Raw genomic sequence first — 25,753 nt, 5'->3', positions numbered from 1 at the left:
ATTTGTAACAAATTTAAAGCACCATCCACCAAGCATGGTGGCGGTGTTATTGATGCGAAAGCGTCAAGTGGCCCATTGAGCGAAAAAACTGTCAGCCCTTTCACTGGGGTGGAGATGGAAGACCAGCGAAGCTGTATACTATGGTGGGAATTATGTATTTCCAATTATGACTATTAAGATGTGATGGTATAATTGGTTATTTGAACAATTAAAGAATGAGAAATATATATGACCCGGTGGTTTTCATTTATTTAGTGACCACAGGGACCATGGCCTTATGGTCGCTACGGTAGACCGCCATACGGTGTAGGCAAAGGTTGGCACGTTCTTCACAAACACGTCAACAACGCCGCACGCGTTCGGTGCGAACGCGGGCAAAACGCCGCCGCCGTTGACAACAGTTGTGCGCGTTGTTTGTGTGACCGCACACAACGGCTGTTAAAACGCTGGCTACGTGACTGAACGGCTAAACGCCGTTGTCGACATTGTTAGGCGGGCGAGAGCCCAGAGAGCTACAGTCGGCGGCACAAGCGGCAGAGGACGGCAGGGCTGCGCGCATGCGCGGCAGTGGGAGAACGGGCACGCACTCGCACAGTCTAGGGTGCCGCGATGCCCTCCTCGCCCACCGCTCCCTTTCCACTGGGAAGTCGCGTTTGCTCTCCGCCGTGCGTTCACTCCCCATGAAAGCACGCGTCCTTCGCCCTCGCGCGCTTTCACTCGCACATACAGCACACGGCCAATGAGAGATTCTTTCTATTGCCGGACGCGACCATCGAAGAGTGAGCCCTTAACAGCTTCGCTGTAAAAACCGGCGTCTGTCGTCTGAAGGAGCGAAACGGCAGGTAAGTGCCCATTGGCTGCGACGCTACGTCACGAGAGCGCCTCGACGGAGCAGAGCGGGCGAAAAGGTACACCTGCGGACGATAGCGCACCAGGTGTTTCGTGAGGGGAGAGGGCATCGCTGCGACGCCACGTCACCCTCGCTGTCGGAAGCCGGCGCGCGGTGCTTATCCCTCCTCTCAACCCCGCTGGGCTTAGCTGCGGCATGCGCCTACCAGCCTTGGTGGCCGCTGCTGCTTCGTCGGTTCCTCACAGCGCAAGAATGTCTGTGGCATGCGACGTTGGCACCGCAGGCGGCGGCGGTTGCTGCGGTTGGTACATTACTCGCAGCAAAATTCAAACGACCGTTCAGCGCTATTCAATTGGACATTAGTGCTTTCGCATTCACAACTTATAAGAAGTGCTTAGGTGTCCTCGAATTTTAGATGCGAGAGCATCTTATGCTCGGGGCAGTGTCCGTTCTGCGGCGTCCGCACCCATACTGGGCATGCGCAACTCTGCCTCATTCTCCTCTCCTACGCAGGTGTGCGCTCTCCTCCCCTCTCCCCCTCTCCGCCACAGGTGCGGCGCAGCAAATCATTGCATATAACTCTCTCTCTCTCACTCCCTCTCTAAGGGTTCGCCGGTAGGCGGTGCAAGTGTCGCGGCGCAGTATAAAGCGCACGTTCGCTGTGCTTCCGTCATTCTCTCTCTGTGCAACGATGTGCGAAAGGCCATGAACAACGTCAACGTCGGCGCTAGTTGCAGCGGCAACGCCACCGCCGCGGAGCAGAGGAAGGCTCGGGAAGCCGAACGTAAACGTCAGCGTCGGCAAGCGGACCGCGAACTTCGGGCCAGGGAAGCCGAACGTAAACGTCAACGTCGGCAGGAAACTTCTACGGAAGCAACACGGGGTCAGCACGCCGAAGTGGAACGTCAGCGTTCCACTTCTCTCACTCTAACTTTCATTGGGTTGTGTTGCCAAGTGAAACGAAACGGAAACTCGATGAGCACCCCCGCGATGCTTTCGCATCCCACCATGGTTGCCCGTAGGGTGAGATGTGATTTTTTTGTTCATGTGTTGAACAGGCAATAAAAAAGAAAAAATCGATCGTGGCCTAGGGCTTAGAGCACTGGGCTGCTGTGCTCGAAGGCAGAGGCAATCTCGATTCCTCTGCCGGTCATGCACTTCTTTATATTACAGAGGTCCGAAATGAGGCGAGACAGGAACTTACCTGTCTCGCTAGTTGTTCTCTAGTTGTGCTTGCGTGCCCCGTAACCAAAACATATTTTTGAAGTCTTAGCAACATTCGAAATACTGTTACGAACTATTTTCCCCCAAAAGTACATTTATGCTTTGAAGCCTGCTATCTCTGCGGCACATTTTTGCTTGTAACCTAATATCTACTGTTTAACAGTACGCGCATGTTAGCGGCGCGGGTTTGAAGCCACGAATATCTGACGTGATTGCAAAATACATTACTTCCTGCGATCAAACTACAAGCATCGCTAAACATGTCAATTTCTGAAAACAGGACTGTTTGTCAGCCTGTCATGCAGTCGATCCCTTATTTCGGACCCCCCCCCCCCCCCCCTAGTTACTACATAAAAATAAGACAGCAAATGCTCAGTGAATTTTCATGCTGCTTCACAACAATAATGAAAATGGAAATCATTATTAATTGAGGCTTTCAAAGCCAACTTTCACGTCGTCGTATTTACTTAGTATTTTTTTCAATCCGCCTTTTGCACGTTCCGAGTGCGCATGCGCTGTACCCTAGCGGCGAGCGCTGTGTTTCGGTACAGATTTCAGCTGTTCAGTACGATATTCGGAACGTGCGGTACGCCAGGACACCGATGTCGATATGAAGTCGACCTGACACCGATGCCAACATTCGGCCGCGACTAGTTGGCAGGCTGTCATTGGGAGACATATATTGCCATACTAGTATGACGAAGGCGCGGCCGACGAAAGTAAGTCGTCGTAGCATGGCAGGCTTTCGTGCCAACGACGCCGACACAACCAGTGTGCCGATCACCTTGCGACCCGCCGCCGAGCGAGAACATCGCACCGACAACGCGAATGTCGCAGCAACTGCGCTTATGTATGTGTTTATTGACGCTCAAATTGAGTGTAAACGTACTTCCGAAGTTGAAATGCACAATTCCCAGCCGTCCACATCATCGAGCTTGAGGCGGTGTCGATCTCGTTCAGCGCAGCTTCATTAGGCCTAACACAGCCTACGAGTTCGTCTACTACCGGCGGACGTGAAATATAGGACGAAGGAAATTGCTTTTATAGTTCAGTCCTGGCCATACCGACTTGAAGTGAACCACTCTTATCATGGTACGATGCACACACAAACATTGGGAAGCGGCGACATGGCACACCGCGGTACATCACCGTTCTTGATCGAAGGCTGTCGATCGGTCGCACTCGCCGGCGCTTCCATAACGAAGTGCAACTACGTAGAGTGGTAAAGCTGTGTGTATTGTTATACTGACAAACTTATTAGTTACCGAGAAACACAGTTTGCCTCTTATGCCAAACAGGCAACGAGTGATGGTTCTTTCGATACTGCACCGTAAACAACATTGCTCGTTGCCCCGCGAGTACGGCAGGCATCGGTATTTTCGCTTGATAGCTATATCTGTATGCACGCGCTGTCTAAATGAGCGCTTACGTGCGCAGAGTTTACTCTTGCAATACGCTATCGAACACACATGGCTGATGAAGAACACGAAAAGTGAGGACTCTCAATATTAGCAGTAACCGCCCTCCCTAAAACGGCGACATGACCACCTAGTCGCTGATTTCGAATTGGTGCACGGGACACTGATGCCTTCTCGTCTCAGTGTGATACAACGCGCATCATATATGTTTTGAGCATTTCGTTATTATTTCGGGTCAGCGGTGTACGGTTACTTGAAGCGACCGTACACGTGCCAATGTAAACAAATGCGCCGTTCTTGTGTTGCATAAATACTCTGCTTTAAAGAGCTGTGGTCAAAACTGAGCTGTAAAAGCAGTTTTTATTATCCTATTGGCGTACGTTTAGTGAACAATGGCAAATGCATGAACTCGGCTGCTGCGATGCGGCTAATCTCCGCTGAGCGGTATCGACCGCAGCTCAAACGCAATCGAACTTCATGTGAGCGGCTGGCGAGTGTTCATGTTCGTGCATTTCAACTTCCGAAGCATGTTTGGATTCATATTGAGTACGACTAAATAGGAATACAAGCGTAGACGCTGTGGCAATCGGGTTACGGTGCGATGTATTCGTTCCGAGGCACATCGCACGGTGACTGCTTTTGTCGGCGCAGCTGCACGAAAGCATTTTTCGACGACTTGCGGTTGTAAATCGCGCCAGAGTCGTTGCCGGCCTCGGTGTACAGCCGCTCCACGTCTGTGTAGAGCGCGCGAGCAGACAGATGATGGTTTATTGGCATCGCCTTTGAAACGGGGCGGCGACAAATAGTCACCTAGCCTGCTGGATTTAATCAGGTATACTATACACGTTCTTTATCTAGCATTTTTGTATACCTATCATTATCTTTATTTTTCAAAAATTTACCTTGTACCGCTGCCTATGATTTTAAGAGATCAGGTCGCATCCATCTTTTCCCTGCTTTTTTTCCACCAGTACTCTAATCGTCTCTTGCTTATCTGTACGGCTGATCTGTTTATGTTTCCTTCCACTTTAAACCCAAGCGCTTCTGGGAGTTGCACGTTACCTACGGTTCTCGCTGGGTGGATCCCGTCGCATTCCATTAGGATGTGCTGAGTGGTCTCTGGATCTTTACTGCAGCATACACATGTCTCATCTAGTTCCGAATATTTGTTCCGATATGTTTTCGTCCTTAGGCGACCGGCTCGAGCCTCAAATAGCAAGGCACTGCCCTTTGTGTTATCGTACAGCCTTGCTCTGCGGGGCGACACCGTGCGGCAGTTGCGGGATCTGACGCACTGTGCCCAGGAGCATGCGCGGCCTAATATACATGCTGACCTGCATTGCACGAGTGGCAACGTTGAAAAGGGCCGTTGTTTAACCGAATATGTGTGCTTCCTCAGGGCGCTCTCGGTATCTCCATGCGAAAAGATTACGCGTTTCAGCTGATAACACGCGCCCGACCCTCACAACAAACTATGCACGCTTTCTGGCCGTTCCGATTAGGCGGTGATACGAAAAAATGATAACGCCAACAACGGCGTAAAAAGAAAATCGTGGCGGTAATTTTTGTATTCCGTCTTCTGCCTGCCCTTGGCGCTTATAGATAATGCGTTATTTTGTATTTTGGCTCAACATTATTTATTACAGGACGTGGCGCGTTCAGCTATTGCCGAAGAAAAGAAGCTTCATCCTACGGAGAACATTTCCACAAGGGGCCTTGTGGTTGAAACTTTGCCTCCTTCCTGATGTTCCCCGTGTTAGGCCGCTGCGGACTACTTAGAATGCCCGTCTTTCTGTGGTTCCCTTGTTGTTCTTTGGAGAACACTGCATTATGCTCAATATCCTAGCCATTAGAGCAGCAATGACCGCTTCGTTGGATCTGTAGGGTTACACGACGACTTGTACTTAAAATAAACATGAAAACACTGAGAAAAAGAACTTTTATTTATGCGATAATATGGAACGAGAAATATCGCCTATTTTCTAATATAAAATGGGTCCTCCACGATTTTGTTTCACAGTTTCGATCCTCTTGGGAAGCGAGTCGTACAGCTGATTGACAAGGTCTGGCAGCTGTCGGAGACGGTCCAACTCCTCTTTAATAGCTAACCAAAGCTCGTCAGCGGTGACTGCGGCTAGATTTGACTTCATAATTCCTCATACATTTTCTAGTATATTTAAATCTGGGCTTCTCGCAGGCCATTTTCGCGTTGTCACCGCTAAATTGTCCAGCGTCTGCTGCATTGCCTTTGATGTGTGGATTGGTGCGTTGTCCTGTTGTAGCCAGTAAAGTCCATCCGGGAAGGGGCCATCGAGAACATGCGGAATGAGCACTGTCTCCAAAACGTCCATGTACGTTTCAGAGGTCATGTTCCCTAAAAATCGATGCAATGGTCCCAAACCTGTGCGGCTGACCGCGCCCCACACGTGAACAGTGGTGCGCCCGCTTGAACGAGCGCCCAAGACATAGCGGTAATCGTACCTGCGGGAGATGTGTCATCAACATATGCCTTAAGCTAACAGCTATTGCTCTGAAATGTCAGCGCAATAGCGCTGACATTTAACCTCCATATCGTTAAATATTTGTACATCAGCATGGACCATGTTACAAAAAAAAAAGGGGGGGGGGGCGGGGGGGAAGTGCTTAATGTCAATTAAAACTTCGCGGAGTAAGGCGAACTCCGAGACCATGCAGGAAGAAAAAAAGTATTAGTTGCAATGCCGAAGTGAAATATTATCGTATTACTTATCGTATTATCGTATTAACTGCTTAGAAGCTTAAGAGATTACACAAAAAGCGCTTTTATTTCCAAGCAATGCTGTTCTTGAAAGAAGCAGGGAACTACCCAGCGCTCGCAGCCAGTAGCAACAGTAGGAATACGTGACATACCGGCAGTTGTGCGGACGCCGCACCCTCCTCTGCTGGTCCCAACGGGTGCAGAACGAGGCCTCATCCGTGAACACAACCGCGCGCCAGTTGTTCGGGCACCAAGACTCCACCGCAGACGCAAATTCAAGTCGCTCATTGCGGTGTCTTTCATCCAGCATAACTTTTTGCGCTGACACTCTGCTCCTTATACCGGCTTCGTGAAGCCGTCTCTTGATTGTCGTAAGGCTCACATTTCCGAGTCCGACTTCGTCCTTATTTCTCTGGCGCTGAGGTAAGGATCGGTCACAGCTGCTGTCACGATTAAGCGGCTCCTCATCTTCTGATGTCACTCGCTGTCGACTTGCACGGGGAGCATCACTAATTCGTCCTTCATAATAAGCAGCCTGAAGAACCCTGTTAACTGTGCGCATAGGGCGCCGGGTAGCTGCGCATATCGCTCGTAGGTACATTGTGCGCCCCATAATTGCAATTGCGCGTCGCTCATCCGCTGTGAGTCGGAGAGTCATTGCGAATATATTCTGCGAAAAGGTGTGTTATTCCTATGTCTAATATAGGCAGCACGCATGCGATGTTGTCATTTCATTGGCCCATATCATTATCTGGGACGGGTGAAGACATAGTTTTTCATATCAAGTGCCGTGACAGAATCACACGCGTTATCACACACGTGCGCAATTTCCTTGTCATCGCGGGTAGTAAGACGGCGCCCTCGGGTAATGCGCACAACCGGCAAAACACGTGCGCTTACCAACATAATTTCTTGTTTAAAGCAGCGCGCGCCGATCTGCATGTTTATTAGGCCACGCATGCTCCTTGGCACACCTCGTCAGACCCCGCAACTGCCTTACGGTGTCGCCCCGCAGGGCAAGGCTGTCTGCTCGCGTGTTCTACACAGACGTGGACGCGGCTGTACTGCCCAGGAAGCGTCCAGTCAGACAAAGCGAAAATTACAACCACTTACAAATGCACGAAACCATTTCAGCTCGCTTCATGAAGCGTGCCTCTTCTGCATGCCGCGGCACCCCGGCACATTACATTTTGCTTCTCGCGGAATCCGCTAAGGTGGCGCCACAGCGCAATGCAAAGTTTTTCACACTTATGCAAAGCTACTTGAGTGATCGCCAGCAGCAGGTTCAACTGAATAACAATGAATCAAGCTCTCGATCCCTAAACAGCGGAGTACCACAGGCAAGTATCTTAGGGCCTCTACTTTTTAATGTATATATTATTGACGTAGTAAGAATACATGAAAATACCCAATTTATAGCTTATGCAGACGATACTAGTTTTTTTTTTCAGGATCAGATTTATTGGGAATTCAAACCAGAGCAAATAACGTACTCGCGAAACTACATACCTGGAGTTTGAGCAACTCGCTAACTATAAGTACGTCAAAAAGAAAACCGGTTTTATTTAGAGCTAAAAACAAGAAAGTCAACTTTGATTTAGCGCTTTTTCTTGGTCTATCAAAAATTGAGGTAGTTCCTGCTGTGAAATGTCTTGGTGTACTCTTTAATTAGAACATGTCCTGGGATTTGCAGTCTGATTCTGTTTGTTCCAGCCTTTCTCGCACGGTTGGTATATTATCGCGCACACGTTTTCTTTTGCCTGAGAAAGTAAAACTGTTGTTGTATAACTCACTTTTCCTTTCAAAACTGTGCTATTGCTACCTAGTCTGGGGAACCACCACAATTTCCAACATTCTGAGGATTTCTAGATTACAAAAAAGGGCTGTCCGTTTTATTGTCAATGCTCCGTATAACGCACACACAAGGCCCATCTGTAAAAACCTAAACGTAATACCTGTTGTCGACTTGTACTATTGTTTACTAATGACACGCTACAAACAAGGCATTAAAACAAACAATCTGTGCTTGAAAGAACTTGCTAATTTGACTGAAAGAGTGCATGTTTATGACACGCGGAGAATCACTTTTTAGTTTACGCCACAGGCCGGTACTAACTATGGCCGACAAACGATCGCATATATGTTGCCTACTCTTTTAAACAACCAGCATTGTTTTCTGTATTGCTGCTGATGCTAAGTTATGATTTTGTACTGGAAATGTTTATCCAAGTTTTGATAAATTTTGATGTCGTGCAGAAAAGTAAGGTATCTCCTTTTTAATGTTAATTTCAACCCTTCTAGTTTTATATTTCAGATGTATAGTTTTGCCATTGTAAGCTTGTCGCATACGAACATTTCCTAGCTGTTGTCCCTGTCAAAGTGCAATTATCGGGTACAGACCCCGTCAAGCCTCTTCTGGCTTTTAGTCTGTGCCCCCAGCAGTTTTGTACATGCTATAATGTACCATAATGCCGAAATAAAATGAATGAATAAATGAAAAAAAGGCGAATTAGGGATTGAGCTTTTTCTTTCATAGCCAAATATGACACTAGGATAGCATGAGTCGTTGATTTTGGAAATACTAGCCTACAGTTGCCGCTACTAACCGCTAAGTTACCTTCACTATATAGCTGTGCACTTTAGGCGGTTCACAACTACATCGCACGCTGCGAAACAAGCAACTAAGGCTCGCTTTTTGAATAAAAGCAACCATTTCCAAAAATTTATCATTCTTCTGGAAGTATTTTTATTCAAGCACAAAATAAATTTACATTTTTGCGCACGCCAAGCAATTAGCAGGATTATTCTGCGAATTTGATGACTAACACAGTGCGAAACACCTTTTTCAGGACTCTTCTATTTTTGCGCGTCTGCTGGCATATTACGCGACGCCATTTTTCCCAGTGCATCTCTCTGACTGCCTGTTAAAGCGCCATCTGGACCCTTGAAAGTGCGCGAAAGCACATAGCGCGCGTTCAAAATCAACGCCGAGTTGCGGAGAGTGCAACCGTTTGCGAAGTTGCGTTTGGCCTCGTAGGCTAAGCATGATCTTGCTAAATCAAACAATTCTTGATAACTAAAAGTGGCCGTCTTTAAATGAATTTGAACCTGTCAGCTATCCTAGTGGCCCAAGTTGGTCCGGCGGTTAGTTTTGAACCCATTCTATCAGCACAGAAGCCCGATTTTCTGGCTACACACACACAGTGTGCCGAAATCAATATCGTCACGTGCGGCACCCGACCTTCCCTTTGAGCAGCGCAGCAGACAAGCGTCATTTTTTTTTTTTTCGAAGCGCAGCAGAAAAGCGGCAGGGCGAGAGAAATGATTTGCGCGAGACGCCGACAGCGAAAGCGCGACCGAGCGTGAAGCCGCGATAAGCTCGCAACGGGCGCCAACCTCTGTCGGTTCCGACGCCCCGTCGTCGGCTGCGCTGTTGCAAGGCGACAACGGACAAATTAATCTACACTCCGTATCGCTCAGCCCACACTGCGCAGCCCCGACCATGAAGGGCGCTCGGGCACTACGTAGTTGTGTGCTTTGTCGAGCCCTTTGCTGCGCATAGCCTACATTGTGACGGTAATATTCTATTGCGGGTACACCTACCGCGAAATTCCCCAGGAACCCTATATTCAGGCGCCGTCCACACAGAAGTAACCGCAGGAAATCTACTGACATTGAAATGATGGGAGAGATGATTTGCCAACGAAACGGAATATTCACCTCTCCCATCATTCGCACCGCGGAAGGTGCGATGGCTACACAGACAGCGCCACGCAAAGCCTGAGTGGTCGCACTGCACGAATTTGGCGACTCACACACCGCATGGGGTGCTGCTGGCGCAGCTTCCGTTTACACTCGACGAAATGCGACGAATGGGCCGCCCGTGGCGGGCGACAGTGAATCAGCGCGCAGTAGCGAGATACGGACAGTCGCTGCACCCGAGGCGGGAAAACGAAGAGCGACGTGGTTCTGCCTTGCCTGCAAGGACAGCGTTTTCTCTAATGAAGGCTCGCTGGTCACTTGCAAACAAAAGAAGAACCACTGGGCATTAAGTTTCATTGCACCGAGTTTCGTCGGTGCCTCTCTAAACTGCATGAGCCGACATTATGTTCAGATCGTGCCGAATATGACCGGTACATTCAATAACGCGATCACATCTCACAAGTGCGGCCTAACAATAGAAGGGCCGGTATTTTGTAGCAATGCCTTATGCCTTATTCTATACTAGTCTTATCATCCACCGCTCACGGTCGGCTGATCCCGTTGATAACGCGAGCGGACCGTCGCTCTGACCACTGTCAAAGCGCGATAAGCGCGAAAAGGCATTAGCACCGGAAAGGCATCGCTACGAAATACCGACCCTGGCAGGAGTCTTGCAAAGACGACGGACGCATTCTGGAATCTCTGTGTCGGGACCTGGAGCTACCTTGTTCTACATCACACAGAAGTTGCAGACTGTGAACAGCACTGCATATTCCACTCAACTATAAACATAAATTGCCGAGTGCACGAGAGCTGCTGACTGCAATATGAGGACAGGGTGTTCAAAATTAAGCTTTACGCAATTTTTAAAAGTCGCCTGTGGCAGGTAGCATAATTCTTATCGTTGAGGTTGAGCTGGGTTATTCGAAGAGGCTGACATTAGTAGCACAAGAAATCGAAACATATGTTCAACTAATTAACAAAAGTTTACTCACTAACTTCTTAGCTAATTACTTTACGATGGATATTGCAATTTGGAATGAAATTCACTTGGAATGAATTTCCAGAACGGCATCAATTTGGAGATATGCGCCTGTTGTTCCACTTACTTTTTTACCAGAATGCTGTTTCATACATTGAAGCATAAAAGTAACTGGAACGCCCATGTATTTCGTACCACACTTTGGGAAATAATATCTCGAAACTGGTGTCATCCTGGAAATTCATTTCAAGTGGATGCGTCTTGCAAACTCACCCGCTACAATTCGTAAATTGCAATATGTGTCGGAAAGTAATTAAGTAAGAAGTTCATTAGTCAATTTTTGTTAATTAGTTGAATATGTGTTTCAATTTCTCATGCTAATAATGTCCGCCTCCTCGAACAACCTAGCTCAACGATAAGAATTATGATACCTGCCGCAGACAATTTTTTTTAAAATTCCGTAGAGCTTAATTTTGAACACCCGGTATAACTATGGTTCTGCGTTTTCGGATTAATTCAATCCTTAAATACTTCTTTAAAGACATTTAAAAAGAAGTAAAATATCAGTTATATCAAGAAGATATATGCTTTAAAAACGAATAAAATAGCTTATAAAATGAAAAGTGTTTCTGGCATGAATCACATATTTTCTTTTCAGGATCCACGTGATATGATTTCATTTATTATTTTTGTTTTTGCATTTTTGTATTAAGACAAATATATTTGACTGCCTTCACGTCCTGTTTCCCGTTTCTGTTTCATTTTATTTTGGATTATTTCAGCACACAATTATGATTCTGATATTTTTCTCTTTCTTTTTGCAAATGCTGTTACTGTTAATTCTGTATGAAATCGATGATGTTTGTTTCTGAAAATCTTTATTTTGTATGATTTTAGCACAACATTAGGGTGTGAAATATCTAGTTGTACGTATGCTGTTGCTGTATATTGCTCTATAGGTTTGAAGACATTTGAATATAATAATAATAGACATTGTTACCATGATTCGTCCAGTAATCAACGCTGTTGTAACTTGCGAAATTATGCCTATGTGTGTAATGTGCTGTCAAACCTGTCGTTTGCGGGGGCTGAGACCTCTGTCAGGCTTTAAGCCATTAGTCTCAGCCTGCCCTCGTTTAAATGAACGAGAAATAAAATTCAAATTCAAATCCGAAATACACTCGCCGGTACAAAAAGTGACCATTCGAATTTATTCGAAAATCTCCGAATTCCGAGCCATCAGTCCTGGTCAAGTAGCCGTGCCGCGACTACATTCGTCGGCAGAATGTCTAAGAAGGTGAAGGCGTTCGTCGCGGCAACAAACTGTCTGCATATAATCTGCTTACCAAGTATCCAAAGAACGAGCTGCTCTTCGGAATTAAGCATGCAGGAGCTGAGTCTTCCTTCTGCGTTCCGCCTCCTTTCCGCGCCCCTTCAGAGAGCCCTAGTCGATGGAATACGGTTCTGGAATAGGGATTACTTAAATGTGGTATAGGTTTTCAAGGGTTCTCTGCTTTTTCTGGTATTGCGCACTGATATGCTCGGATTACGCTGACTCCTGTAGTGTTTAAGATAGCAACAGGGTAGCAAGATTAAATTATTCCGAGAAGCGCGTGCGTGCGTGCGCGCGTCTTTATGTCCGTGTCCAGTTCGCGGTGGGACAGATGATCTGGTGTGGACGAGATGCCATTATATGTCTGGCTCATTTGGGACTTGAGTAAATAAGTTATTTGCTGTAATTCCAAACACCGTTCCCCTTTCAATTTTTGAAGACTCATTTACAATTCCAATTAGCCTCTTCCAAAAGCCACCTTGTCAAGCATCTTTTTCTGCTACAATCTTCCAAGTTATATTGTGACTCGCGCAGTATAGTCTATCACCTCGTCTCTTAGGAAATGGTGCATGTGAGCTAGTTCGCATGATGTTTTCTTAGATGTGACTGCTTTATAAGAGTAGGCAATTCGCGGTGTTTCCTACTTGGCACTCAACCTCTTAAAAAACATAAGGAAAACATCCGCCGTAAGCCCAGCACATGCTCAACGTGAATGGATCTCACAATTGCTCTAGTGAAAAGCACAATATACACTTTCACAGCCCTGCAAAATCCACTTCTGTAACTTCGAACGCCCGGGAGTTGCCTACGTGATCTTAAGGGGTGGGGCGGGTCGACGGCAGTTAAAGAAATGACAGTTGACCAAAAAGCGTTTTATCCAAGCTGTGACACGTACCGTCTTTATCCAAGAGCCGAGCTTCTCCAGGATGAAAACGAAATTTTGTGCCACATTTATCAGACCCCGAAAACCTGTCTTCAACTCACAGGATACTTACTTCATCTGCCGTTACAGCTACTGTAACGCTATCGAACGTAGGCCAGTAATCCGATGTGTGTAACAACCATTTCGGTCCCTTCCACCAAAGTCGATTTTCTAAGACGTCTTTAAGTGGAAGTCCGCGAGTCAACAGATCCGCTGGGTTTTGATTTCCGGGACAGTGATTCCAGTGCGATGGGTCGGTTGTCGCTTGGACTTCGGCGACTCTGTTAGAAACAAACTGTTTCTACTTGTCTACGGCGCTTCGAATTCCGCAAAGTGGGACTGTTGAATCTGTCCACATGTACTCCTCTTTTCCAGTCTCTGGATGAAAAAGCCTCCCGCGAGAACTTGAGCACTCTAGCAGCCAAAACCACGGCGATCAGTTCTAACCATGGTAGGGAAATCCGTTTGATCGGGGCAATTCTGCATTTTGAAGTCAATAGCCGAGTGCCAGTGCTGTCGTCTTCTTCCTGGACCCTGATGTATACCGCTACACCGTAGGCACTCGCACTAGCGTGAGCAAACACGTGAAGCTGGTAGCTCGCAGACTGCGTCGATGTCACATTCAGATCACACTTGGGTAGTGAAAACATTTGCAGTCCTTTACATTCTTCGCATTCATTGCGTAATGCTGCATGTATATCTTCTTCCCACGTAGTTCCGTGTTCCCAAAGCCTCTGGAACAGGAATTCCATTCTCACAAGAAATGGGGCTGGCTGTTGTCTGCGGCCCAAAGCGATTGGTGTCTTCCTTATTTTCAAGAAACTTCAGCATGGACTCAATGTTAATGTGAAGTTTGTCAGTATGAGTGTCCTACAGAAAACCTAGGACCTTTGTTGGAGCTTCTCTCGAAATTTTCTCCAAACCTGGCAGAATGTGTCACTGAAGTTTATGGTCATTTGTTGGGCATTTCTGAAGCTTCATTCCCGCTCTGCTAAGAAGAGCGTTTGTTTCTTCGAATATGCGAAAAGCTTCTTGTGAAGAGCAAACTCCAGTGACAAGATCGCCGACATAGAAGTTCTCTGATAGTTGTTTCGCAGTAGATTGCTGAGCAGGGTCAACCCACTTGATGCAATACTGTAAAGTCGCCCTCAAAAAAAAAAAAAAAAAATGGGCTGGCTGCTGTAACAGAAGGAACGGGAGTCATTCTATACTCTTGGATTTTAGGTAGGGGTCCACCTGGAGTCGGTGTGCGTTTAAACCACAAAGAACGTAAGGCGTTTCTGTCGTCCTCGTGAATGCCTCTCTGTCTCCAGTAAGTCCAACCTGCTGTAGTCTAAAATTCACAAGCATTATTACCATGTCGTTGTTTATCTTCGGACCTTTCTCTAGGTCGTTATTCAGTAATGCGGTCCTTTTATTTGTGCTGAATTCGCGTTTTGATTTACGTTATTGAACACAGTTGACTAGCCGAGAAAGGGCAGTTAATTAGATGGGTAGATAAATGCTCTTACTATAATTCAATTCTATATTAATCTCCAGTGAAGTATTATAAATACATTCAAAATCTTCTTTTCTGGGGTCTTACGTGCCAAAACCAGTTCTGATTATGAGGCACGCCGTAGTGGAGGGCTCTGAATTAATTTTGATCACCTGGGGTTCTTTAACGTGCACTACAGCGCAAGCCCACGGGCGTTTTTGCATTTTCGCCTCCATCGAAATGCGGCCGCCGCGGCCGGGATTCGATCCCGCGATCTCGTGCAGCGCAACTGCGCCTTAGCCACTGAGCCACCGCGGCGGGTAGCGATGCTCCGCTGTGTGATGAGGCGTCGAATATTATTCTGAGTCGTGCTGTAGAGGATATTCTCGAATTACGGCATGATGTCGCATGGAGTAGCACTTGTCTGGAACAACGCCTTCGACAGGATTTTTTTTAAGTGTCCGTCAGCTACGCACTGTCTGACCGCCTCGTCGCATTGTTACATCAGCCCGGGATCTGAGCAAATGCATCGTAGTTAACAGTGCACAGTAGTCGGGGGCACAGCAACCACTCGGTTGTCTGCTAGATTCGAGCTGAGCGGCTTGCAAGGAAGTGGCGCTTCATATCGCCAGTTCTCGTACTTGATTCCTAAAGTGACTCGCTTGATTAACTCGTTATTGTAATCATCGTTTGTGACTGGTTCACCGATACCAATGCTATCGAGAACCCAGAATCATTGCAGTGTGCGAGACGCGTCTGTTTCAACGCAACTAATGCGTCTTTCATTTCTCCTTACCCTCCCTCCAGTGCAAGGTAGCAAACCAGAATCTTGTCTGGCTAACCTCCCTGCCTTTGCCATCCAGTTTATCTCTCTCTCTCTCCCTCTAGTGCGAAGCCCACAAGCGTAAGTACCAGCACGCGTAAAAAAGCTTCCGTCGCATGGTATTGATCCTTGAAACGACTACCCGAGCCCCATGTTGATAGCAACTAGTAATACAGTTTCCAACTTCGTTCAGCAAGAACTTCCACATCTGGTCTGCTCCAATAAGTAAGTTTATGTATGCCGACTCCTGCCTTTAATCCAGGAAGCGCTACCATGTCGGCAATAAACTTCATTTCGTATGGCAGTGTTTGCACAACCTTGTGCGTAGCTGGAAGTTCAGTCAGCTGCTCGCAGATTACGGAAACTTCTAACGCTTCTAAGTCATGCCTGGAATAGTCGAATCGACTGGTCAACGTGATCTTAACAATGTTTAGCCGTCATTTCGGTGCGCCGCTCGAACCCCCAAATACCTCGACGTCCATTTCAACGCTGCGCGATGGTGGCAGGCTCAGTTTCTAAGAGATGTCTTCTCTGGTGAAGGTTCTGTGGCTAACGTTGTCAAATACGCCTAAAGCATGATTAACGGGCCATCAGCCTCAACGCGAGGAATGTTTCGAGTAGAACCTCGTTCTCTAAGTAATGCGATGACGACTTGTTCGTGGCAGTATGTAAGCTGGGGCTTTTTGCATCGCTAGACGACTGCTTGCGAATATAGTTTGGGTGGCAAACGACGGTTGCATGTTCGCCTTTACACTTAGAACGAGTCACATAGCGACGGAAGTCTCTAGAGCGGTGTCTCTTAGTTGCACACTTCAAACATCTCCCGGCTTTGGCTAGGCGGTGTTGGCTAGGCGGTTCTTATTCTCTTGCAAGCTAATGTTGGATGGGCATGCATCTGTCGGGTGTGCCGTGGAAAGCTAAAAAAAGCTAGTACCCTTCTGTTGCGTTCGTTCGCTATAAAGGGCAGAGGCAGAAGGTAGAGAGTTGTGCAGCACGCCTTGTCGGTCTTCTTACATGCCACAATAATAGGCGTCCACAAAGCACCCTTTTTAACAGCGAAGCCGTTTAAGCCAGCCGTAATTTGTGGTTCGTATCAAAAAACTATCCAGAAATAAAGAAATAACCTACGCGACGAGGCGGGATTCCAACCCGCGTACCGACGGTCCCGAGGTAACGTCCCGAGGTCCCGAGGTAACAGGTAACGTTTCAGTGTGCACTTTGAAGAAGAATGTTTTGGTGTGTGGAGGAATAGGCATTTTACAGGCCCGTGCAAGGACGTCGTCTCCAGGTAAGCCGATGTACAGCGATCGGTATAACGGAGGTTTAAAAAGCATATCAATTAGATCTTTATACAGATTTTTCCTTGAGAGAGAGAATAAGTACTCATTTGAGAACGTCACTGCAAGAAAACGCACTGAGAGCCACACTTCACGCATGAATCCCTGTAAATATGGATGTGAAACAAAATTTGCCGAAATTACAGCAACGCTTGCAGAACATGCATTTATGCGAACCATATGATTGCGTTGAAGCATCGTCGTCTTCATCCACAGCTGGCGCGTTCGCACGCTCGTGCTCTGCAAGGTGAAGAGGTTTTGCACGCTATGAGAGCGAGAGAGAGAGAGAGACGCATTCACGGAGCGGGTCTGCTGGAACGCGTTGTCGTCATTGCAACGCGGTGTCGGTGCTGCAAGCTGCGCTATGTAACGCGCAGTGACGGCCGTAAGTCCGAGGCGCGCGAAAATAAATTATAGTCATCATGAGTAATAAGATGAAAACTTCGCGCGCACTTCCGGAAAATGTTGGGCTACGATCGCCCAGCTTTGCTGTTTCAAGCGTTGCGCGGCCGAGTGCAAGGTTAAGATGTTTTTTTCGTGGGCCTCTACCTCCAGTCGCAGGCACTCCAGGAGTTCCCGTAGTTCCAGTTCCGTTTCCAACGATATGACTTCCACGGCGCTCGTCTTCTTCGAACGGGATCACCGCCCATCGCTAAGCGCTCGCCCCCAGCAGGCCATCGCCTTCATCACCGGCCTCCTCCATGATCGGATGAGACTACTGCTGCTTCTCCTTCTCTTCCCTTCCTCACATCTTTATCTCCCACTTCCCCTTCCCCTGCCGCTGCGCCGTGCTCCCTATTGGGCAGCAGAAATAGGCGTCATTTTCCTTAATAAACCACTACTACTATTAATATTAAAAAAATTGTGTGTGGCTTAGCTCGGCTATGCCAGGATATACGTAGCGTTAGCAAAGGTTCAGCTGAAGGTCCGAGTCGCACTGGCGCTTTCGCTGAGTTTCACAGTATATTCAGTCGATCGGCGAGCCTTGACGTCATCGACGGCGTTTTGTTGTTGCTGCAGGGGTGGTCGGGCACGTCGCTCAGCCTCCTGGCGACGCCGCTTTGCTAGACGTTCGTCCCTTTGCTCCAGTGTCTCCGCAGCACGTTTAGCCTTCTTCTGTTCATTCCTCCTACGCTCAACCGCTAATTGCCAGGCAACTACTTCGGGATCCGATGAGTCAAGCTTCTCCGTTCTTCTGCGCTGTTGAGCAGCATTTGCGCTCTCCTTCTCCATGGCTATACCACACTGGCAAACGCCAGTCAGAAGCGCAGCGGCTCCAGCGCAGTGTCAGACGGCGACTGCACAGCGAGCGCGCCGGCGCCAGCGCGTCTACCACGGCTACGACGTCACTCCTCTGGAATGCGCAGACCGGCGGGGGTGAGTCGCGGCGGCGGCGGCGGAGTGCGCGAGAGGTGCCGGCTGCGGTGGCTCTGGTGCGCAAGCCGTGTGACATCACTGATCCTTGCGCATGCGCAGCACGGCTCTTGATGTGCCGCGCGAAACGGGCTTGGCTAGGCCAGTGTAGCTAACGCTACAAAACCTTGCGAGGCGAGAAGGTGGTAAAGACTTCGGACGCTGCTCGACGAGTGTCCCGCTCTGATCTAGCCGAAAACCTCCGAGCCGCCCCCAGAAGCACCGGCAACATGCAGTCACCAACGCCGCGCGCGTTCGGTGCGAACGCGGGCAAAACACCGACGGCGTCGACAACAGTGCTGCGCGTTGCTGCTGCTGCATGTTCAGGTTTATACAGCTGATAAAAGTACTATCCTTACTCCGTATAGCTCTCTACTAATTTGCTATCGCAATTGATGTTTCGCCTTTCGGGTGAAACTGCGACATTTTGTGTGTGTGTGTGTGTGTGTGTGTGTGTGTGTGTGTGTGTGTGTGTGTGTGTGTGTGTGTGTGTGTGTGTGTGTGTGTGTGTGTGTGTGGTGTGTGTGTGTGTGTGTGTGTGGTGTGTGTGTGTGTGTGTGTGTGTGTGTGTGTGTGTGTGTGTGTGTGTGTGTGTGTGTGTGTGTGTGTGTGTGTGTGTGTGTGTGTGTGTGTGTGTGTGTGTGTGTGTGGTGTGTGTGTGTGTGTGTGTGTGTGTGTGTGTGTGTGTGTGTGTGTGTGTGTGTGTGTGTGGTGTGTGTGTGTGTGTGTGTGTGTGTGTGTGTGTGTGTGTGTGTGTGTGGTGTGTGTGTGTGTGTGTGTGTGTGTGTGTGTGTGTGTGTGTGTGTGTGTGTGTGTGTGTGTGTGTGTGTGTGTGTGTGTGTGCACGCGTGCGTGCGTGCGTGCGTGCGCGCGCTGTACTGCTGCTGCTGCTGGGCGGGATCAGGGACCACTGTCAGGCACTCATTCCCTGTTGTCCCTGCATCAGCTTGAGATTTAACATAGTTGCAAGGAATAAATACAAATCCAAATAATTTCTCGGGCCCCCATGGTTCCCTTATTGTAATAGTAATTCGCAATACACATGTATACAGACACCAGCTCTTGGCTGGAACGTCGAAATAAATATGCGCTCCTTTAAGTGCACCTACCTATGCATATATATCAGTGAAGCGAATAACCACAGGAGCCGGCACAGAATAGCTGTGCCAGTCTTCTGCACAGACTAAGGCTGGGGGTAGCGTTTACGCGCGGATACGTGCACCTCATGCGACGCACCGAGTCTCCAGACTGTGAGTTGTGTCATGTAAATGAAACTATAGGCCATGTGCTTTGTGACTGCCCTAAGTACATGGAAGAGCGTCAAAGGTTGAAGAATGACCTTACGCGCCTCGACAGCCCACCATTGTTGGAGGAAGTTATTTTAGGCCCTTGGCCAGACGCTCAATCGAGTTTCAAGGCCATCCAGGCGCTACTGCACTTTTTAAAAAGTACGGGCCTGGACTGTCGGCTTTGAGAATGCCAAATTGCTTGCCATATGTGTTACATCCTCCTCCTCTCGTCATCGTCACCCATCATGCGCCTCTTTCTTCCCTCTTCCCCTTCCCCCAACGCCGAGTAGCTGGCTAGAGGAATTGACCTCAGGCCGACCTCTCTGCATTTCGCATCATGAAACTTCTCTCTCTCTCTAGTTAAAAAAATAAAAGCACATAGGGAAAACATATAACAGGACTTTACTGACGTTCCGGCCGGGGTCCGGCCTTCATATATATATATATATATATATATATATATATATATATATATATATATATATATATATATATATATATATAGAGAGAGAGAGATGAGAGAGAGAGACACAGAGAGAGATCCGGTTGCTTGCGGTCTGCCCCCCCCTCCCACCTCCTCAGGAATTAGGTAGTAAGCTACTGGTACGAGGGTAGCCCGGCATAAATATCGTTGTCTGAAGCTTTGTTCTCCATGCTGTAAGTGGCACGCCGACCATGATTAGAAAAATTTGCTCGATTTCAGGTTTCAGTTAGATGAATTAAATGGCTATCTGTGAATTCTGTTTGTTGTACTGCTCCATTCACCATTGACAATAAACAATGTAAGCTTACTTGTTTGTAAGTTTTCTTTTTTTGCCATTTGGGGCCTCTGGGTCACCTTGCTACATAATAAAGATGTCTCTTGAACCTCTAATCATATTAGAGTACCGTACACACGAATGCCGCCTCGGCAGCGGTAACAAAGCGCCCAAAACCAGCGATCGAGCAGCACGACCTGCCCTACCAGCCACGACTGCAGCGGCCATATTGCACACTACGCATCATACTCATGATATTAGTTTCAATTCTGACAGCGCCATCTCTCGGTCGTATACTTTAGTTCACGACGTCACCACTACTCTTGTTTCCATTGCACTGTGGAAGGTACAGTTGCCTTCTCTAAGTATTATAGGGGTTCTGTGGTAAGACTGCCATTTTCCTAATTTAGAGGCGTTATGTACTAATACAGCTCAACTTAACATTTCTCGTTAGTGTCCAGTCATTATAAGATGACACAAAGCGTTGAAAATAACTTCGATAAGGTAGAAACTTGGACCGGTTGGTGCAGCCTAGTTCAAGTTCTGGAAGACGTGTGCTTCGTCTAATTAAGCGCTGGTTCTCCGGAATACGAACTTTGAACAGAAGATCGCGTAAAGACCTTCCGCCACGAAATGCATCCCTCAAGTTATCCAACGACATCCAGCAATGCCAGTGACTCATCATGTCGATGCACCTTTTCATGCCATACTGTAGTTATATTAAAAATGTTTTGAGAACAGCTCACCAGCCATTTCTTTTTGTTTTGAGCAGCTCGAAAATTTGAATAAAAAACCTTTCTCGTACTGTGAGTTCGTCCATGGCACTTCGCTGTCACATGAAGTTAAACAATAAATCTAGATGACCTTGTTCATTAGCACTGCGACCTATTTTATTTGGTACCTCTTTCACAAAACCATGGAAGAGATTTTTGTACTCAGTAGTTTTCAGTATTGAGAGTGTTTTATTACGTGAAATGGCGCCACAATGCGCTCTCTGCGAAATGGAGATCGTATACTGCAGAGAAATCTGGTAGAAAGTGCAATAAAAACAGAGACTTGTACTCGTCAGTCTAGTAGAATACCTACGAAATGCGGTCAAGTTATCAATGTATTCAGATGATATCTGCGTGCATGGCTCCAAAAACGTGCGACGTCAATATTGACATATCTTAGCGGACAATACCTCTAGGTCTCCCCAGAATAATGTGCCCTGCCCGCGTTTAGCCGGAGGCGATTGACCTCGTACGCCACATCTATCAACGAACACAATATCTCTTGTGCCAGGAAGTACAAATTCGTAGGGGCAATCATCGACCATGACCTCTGTTGGAGTCATCATGTGACCTCCCTTAAAAGCGCATTACAGTCATTTCTCTTTTTTTTTTTTCAAGTTTCAGGACAACCTGGGGTATTTCACAGTACACGCGATGATGCAACTGTGCAGGACGCTCTTTCTGGGGTGTCGACTATACAGCTTGCCAATATTGGCAAAAACCTGCTGAATTAACATCCATAAAATCGAAAGTGCACAAACCCAGGTGCTTAGGGCGTGTCTTGGTATGTCACGATGTACCTCAACAGAAACCATTCCAATTGTGCATAGCTACCGAACCACGACTTACACTAAGAGCACACGTCAGGTACCTTGCTTGCCCCACTTCCCATCATCTCACCTCATTGCCAGACGAGCGAACAACTGCCTATTTTTGTCAAACAATATTGCCTTATCGTGCGTGTCTTCCATTAGATTATACAGCTTCAGCGAGAGTGCGAGAGTTCCGGTTGTTCCTTGGATGAATGGTTCAGCCACAAGTTCAATTGACAGCACCAGGCATATGGACAAAAGCACAAATCTCATCACCAGATCTCAAGCAACTTTCGCTGCTCTTGCTGTACGAGGCATACAACGACCACACAAGTCTGCACAATGGTAGTCCGACCACCGTGGACGGATTTGCCAGATAAGTGACTTTTCCAGCGAAAATCACCACCTTAAGGTTTCACACATATCATCAGGTGTAGTCGACAGCTGCGGAGCTAGGTTATCTTTGTAGCGCACTTCGTTAAATCCGTGAGGACCCCAAAAATGGAGTGTTTCAAGCAAGTCCAAGGCAGCTCTAAATTAATTGTTCGCTTTCGCGATCGTTCGCGATCAAATCCCTGCCGCAGCGACCCCATTTCGATGGGGCAGAAATGCAAAAACGCCTGTGTACCGTGCGTTAGATGCACGTTAAAGAACCCCAGGTGGTCAAAAATAATCCGGAGTCGCCTACTACGGCGTGCCTAATAATTATATCGTAGTTTTGGCACATAAAACCCCACATTTTTTTTTTCAGCGAAGCTGTATATGGCTGGGTTCTGGCGGATCGCGTCCGCGGACAAAACCACGCGTAGAACAACAAAGTGGGCCGATCCTGGTGATAGTTCAGAAAGGGTTGAAGCTCAATAGAACATACCCCTGTGGGCTCGGAGACCTGTAACACGCCCTTGAACTATCCTTGTCACACGTGAGACCCAAAGAGACAAAAACAATGCGCCGGAGCGATGAACGTTGTTGCCCAAACACTAGTCTATGACTATGCGTGTCGAAACGTCAGTGATACAGCGTAATAGTCTAACAACCAATAGTTGTGTCTCATTCTCTCTTGACATAGCCATTTCTCTAGCGACAGTTGCCCCTTGGACTCGGAATGAGTAAGACCCGTGTCGCTCGCTCCGAAGAGGAAGAGCGCGCCTTCAAGGAGCAAAGGCGCCGCGCGGCGCTCAACAGCGCGAATGGGCGCGAAAGCGACGAGAAGCCGAACGCGCAGCGGCCCAATGTGCTGCGGCCGATGGTGCAAGGTGGTGTGAATCGAGTCGCTTAAACTCGCTTTCACTCGCACATACAGCATACGGCGCGCAGCCACGCAATCATGTTATGTGTTGTGTCTTTTAAACTATTTAAAAGCATAACCACCAAATTTTAAAAATAATTAAACAAACCCAACAGCTTCGCTGGTCTTCCACCTTCATATAGTGGAAAAGCTCTGAATTTTTTAGTCCCTACCTCCTGTATTTCTACTTTCTTTCGTGTGTTGGAAAGAGAAAGTGATTGTGAAGAAAAAGCTTTCTTTTTTCGCTATCCCCGTCTTCTCCCTTACTATTCCCGCAGAGTAAGGTAGAAAATTGAAGCTTTTATTCTGGTTAACCTCCCTGCCTTTCCAATCTCATTTCTGTCTCTCTATCAAAAAGAAATCGGTCAAGTCAATCGCGAATCATTTGTTTATCTAACGATGATATAAATTGTTGCTCCACGACCCTGCTTGGCGTTGAAACCATTACTTTCGAGGGAGGTGTGGTGTGAAGTAGGTCCCATATTACGACAGTATTTGCGGACGAGAATTAAAATAAGCGCGGTGCAGAAGACAGGAGAAAGTGTTCGCAAGTATGTAGCTCGCGAGTGAAAGGCTTGTGGCGTGCCCGATTCTCAAGACTCAGGCGGTCAGCCATACTTCACTGGAAGTGCAACTGCAGTAGAGAGAAGCAGACGCCGCAGGTCACTTGGTCTCTGTTCCAATCGTTCCTGCCCCGACGAATGGTGCAGAGAACCTGGCGTGGTAACAGCGTGGTCGAGCAGCCCTCAGGGCCTGCACGACTCTCGCTAAGGATGACGTGGTGAACATCCTGATCTATCGCCGCGCGAGCGCGAACTGTCTTCGCTGGAATTCCTGGACATCACTGAACTATATCTTTTAGTTTAGCAAAGTTCTCTGCGTTTAGTATTCTCGTCGGTCAAGGATGTCCGTTGTCTTGTGGTCATCTACACACCGACTTGTGTCGAGCGGTGTTCTTTGGCGAGTGCTCATCCCCCAATAACAACAAAAGCCACAACAATAGCGTCGACTTCTTTCCACTCGACTTAACATGATCTTTGTGGCGCAAAAAGTCGAAAATAACAGATAGCAGTTAGAGGGACGAGAGGAAAGGAACGACGAGCGCTACACCAATACATATGTCCTTCTTTTGTAAGTATAGTTGGTTGTCAAAAATAATAAAAGCACACTTTGAGATAGGCTTCCAATAAGGCAAGAAAATTTTCAGAACTAAGACCAATTGCATTCTGAAATTCCGATTCACCCGATTATCGTTGCGTACTTTGATAGCAACAAACATTTCGCGATGTGGAATAGAGTAAAATCATTCTTCTATATTCACAGAAAAGCCAAAGCCAATGTTAAGGCTGTCACGAAAAAAGCTGGTGATTTCGTCGGATTTAGTAATTAGAAAAGGATCAGCGACATTAAGGTGCTTGAGGCACGTCAACAGAAATCTGCTAACCTCGAGTTGCCAAGTGCCACGCTCACTAACAACAGCCCTGAAAGGGGTATCCAGCCTGTGCGTTTTTGCACTATGAAACAGAGGAAGTGAGTCACTCTTGCAATTTTCTGTGCTTTTTTTTTTTGCAAGTTCTTTAGGTTGTTCGCAGAAAGAAGAAAATCTTGCTTCAAGCGTGATGTCCTAGGGGGGAATAACGGAATAACGAATATTCCTTCGTTATATTTTCTTATAACGAAGGAAGACCTTAGTACTCCATCTGATTTTAGGAAACACCGTGGGGTGTTTGAAGCGCTGAAAATGAGGATTTTACCAAAGTTCCGACGCTTGCACAATGTCACCACCATCCCAGCCCATGACGACATCTCAGTGATACGGCAAGTGGTTAAAGAAGAGCTCGCGCACCTTAAAGTTTTTGACGACGCTCATGCGTGCCGTCAATGTGCATTTGACTACCGCTGTCATGTGCTACCAGCTACCTGGGCACGTCAGAGCTACCGAGAGCCCCGCATGGACTATGCTGATCGTCCGGAAAGCAGGAACTTGCGACCACAACCACCAAGTCTGGAACGCCGGCAAGATACAACACAACGATTTGTTCCTCGGGCTCCTCCCACCTGCAACCAGCCTGCGAGTTCGTTTTCACCCGTGACACCGGTGTCAGACAGGCCGCGATTCCCGCATTTGCTATAGCTGTGGAGTGGCTGAACACATTACTAGGTATTGCCACCGCCGCCACCAGCGAGCTCCACTAGTTAATGCCTATACAACCCGTGTGCCCGCTGAGGAGCCTTGGCCGTTTCCTAGTTTATTTCAACGGCTGCTGTGCGGCCGCGCGAACCATAGTCACTCCCCGGTCTACAAGCGCAGCCTCACACCACCGCCGACACAACGGCGCTCTTCGTCACCGCGTCGTCGGACGTTGTTACCGCCCCCGCTGGGAAACTAGCTGATGCGACCGACGGGCGTGAGGCCGCAATACATTCATCTTCATCAAGACCCCCTTGTGCAATAATGTTTAAAAACAAAGTGTGTGTTTCAGTGGACCATGCGAGTACGCTTGCTTTAGTTGATACCGGCACTGCAGTTTCGGTTATGAGGCTGTCTTTCAAAAATCGTCTTGGACAAAAGTTACGCTACCTTTCGCGGAGTTGGTGGGGAAATGCTACGCCCC

This window comes from Dermacentor silvarum, chromosome 3 (genome assembly GCF_013339745.2).
Source record: "Dermacentor silvarum isolate Dsil-2018 chromosome 3, BIME_Dsil_1.4, whole genome shotgun sequence".
Classification (NCBI taxonomy): Eukaryota; Metazoa; Arthropoda; class Arachnida; order Ixodida; family Ixodidae; genus Dermacentor; species Dermacentor silvarum.
The sequence above is the reverse complement of the archived record's forward strand: the minus strand, read 5'-3'. Positions refer to the sequence as shown.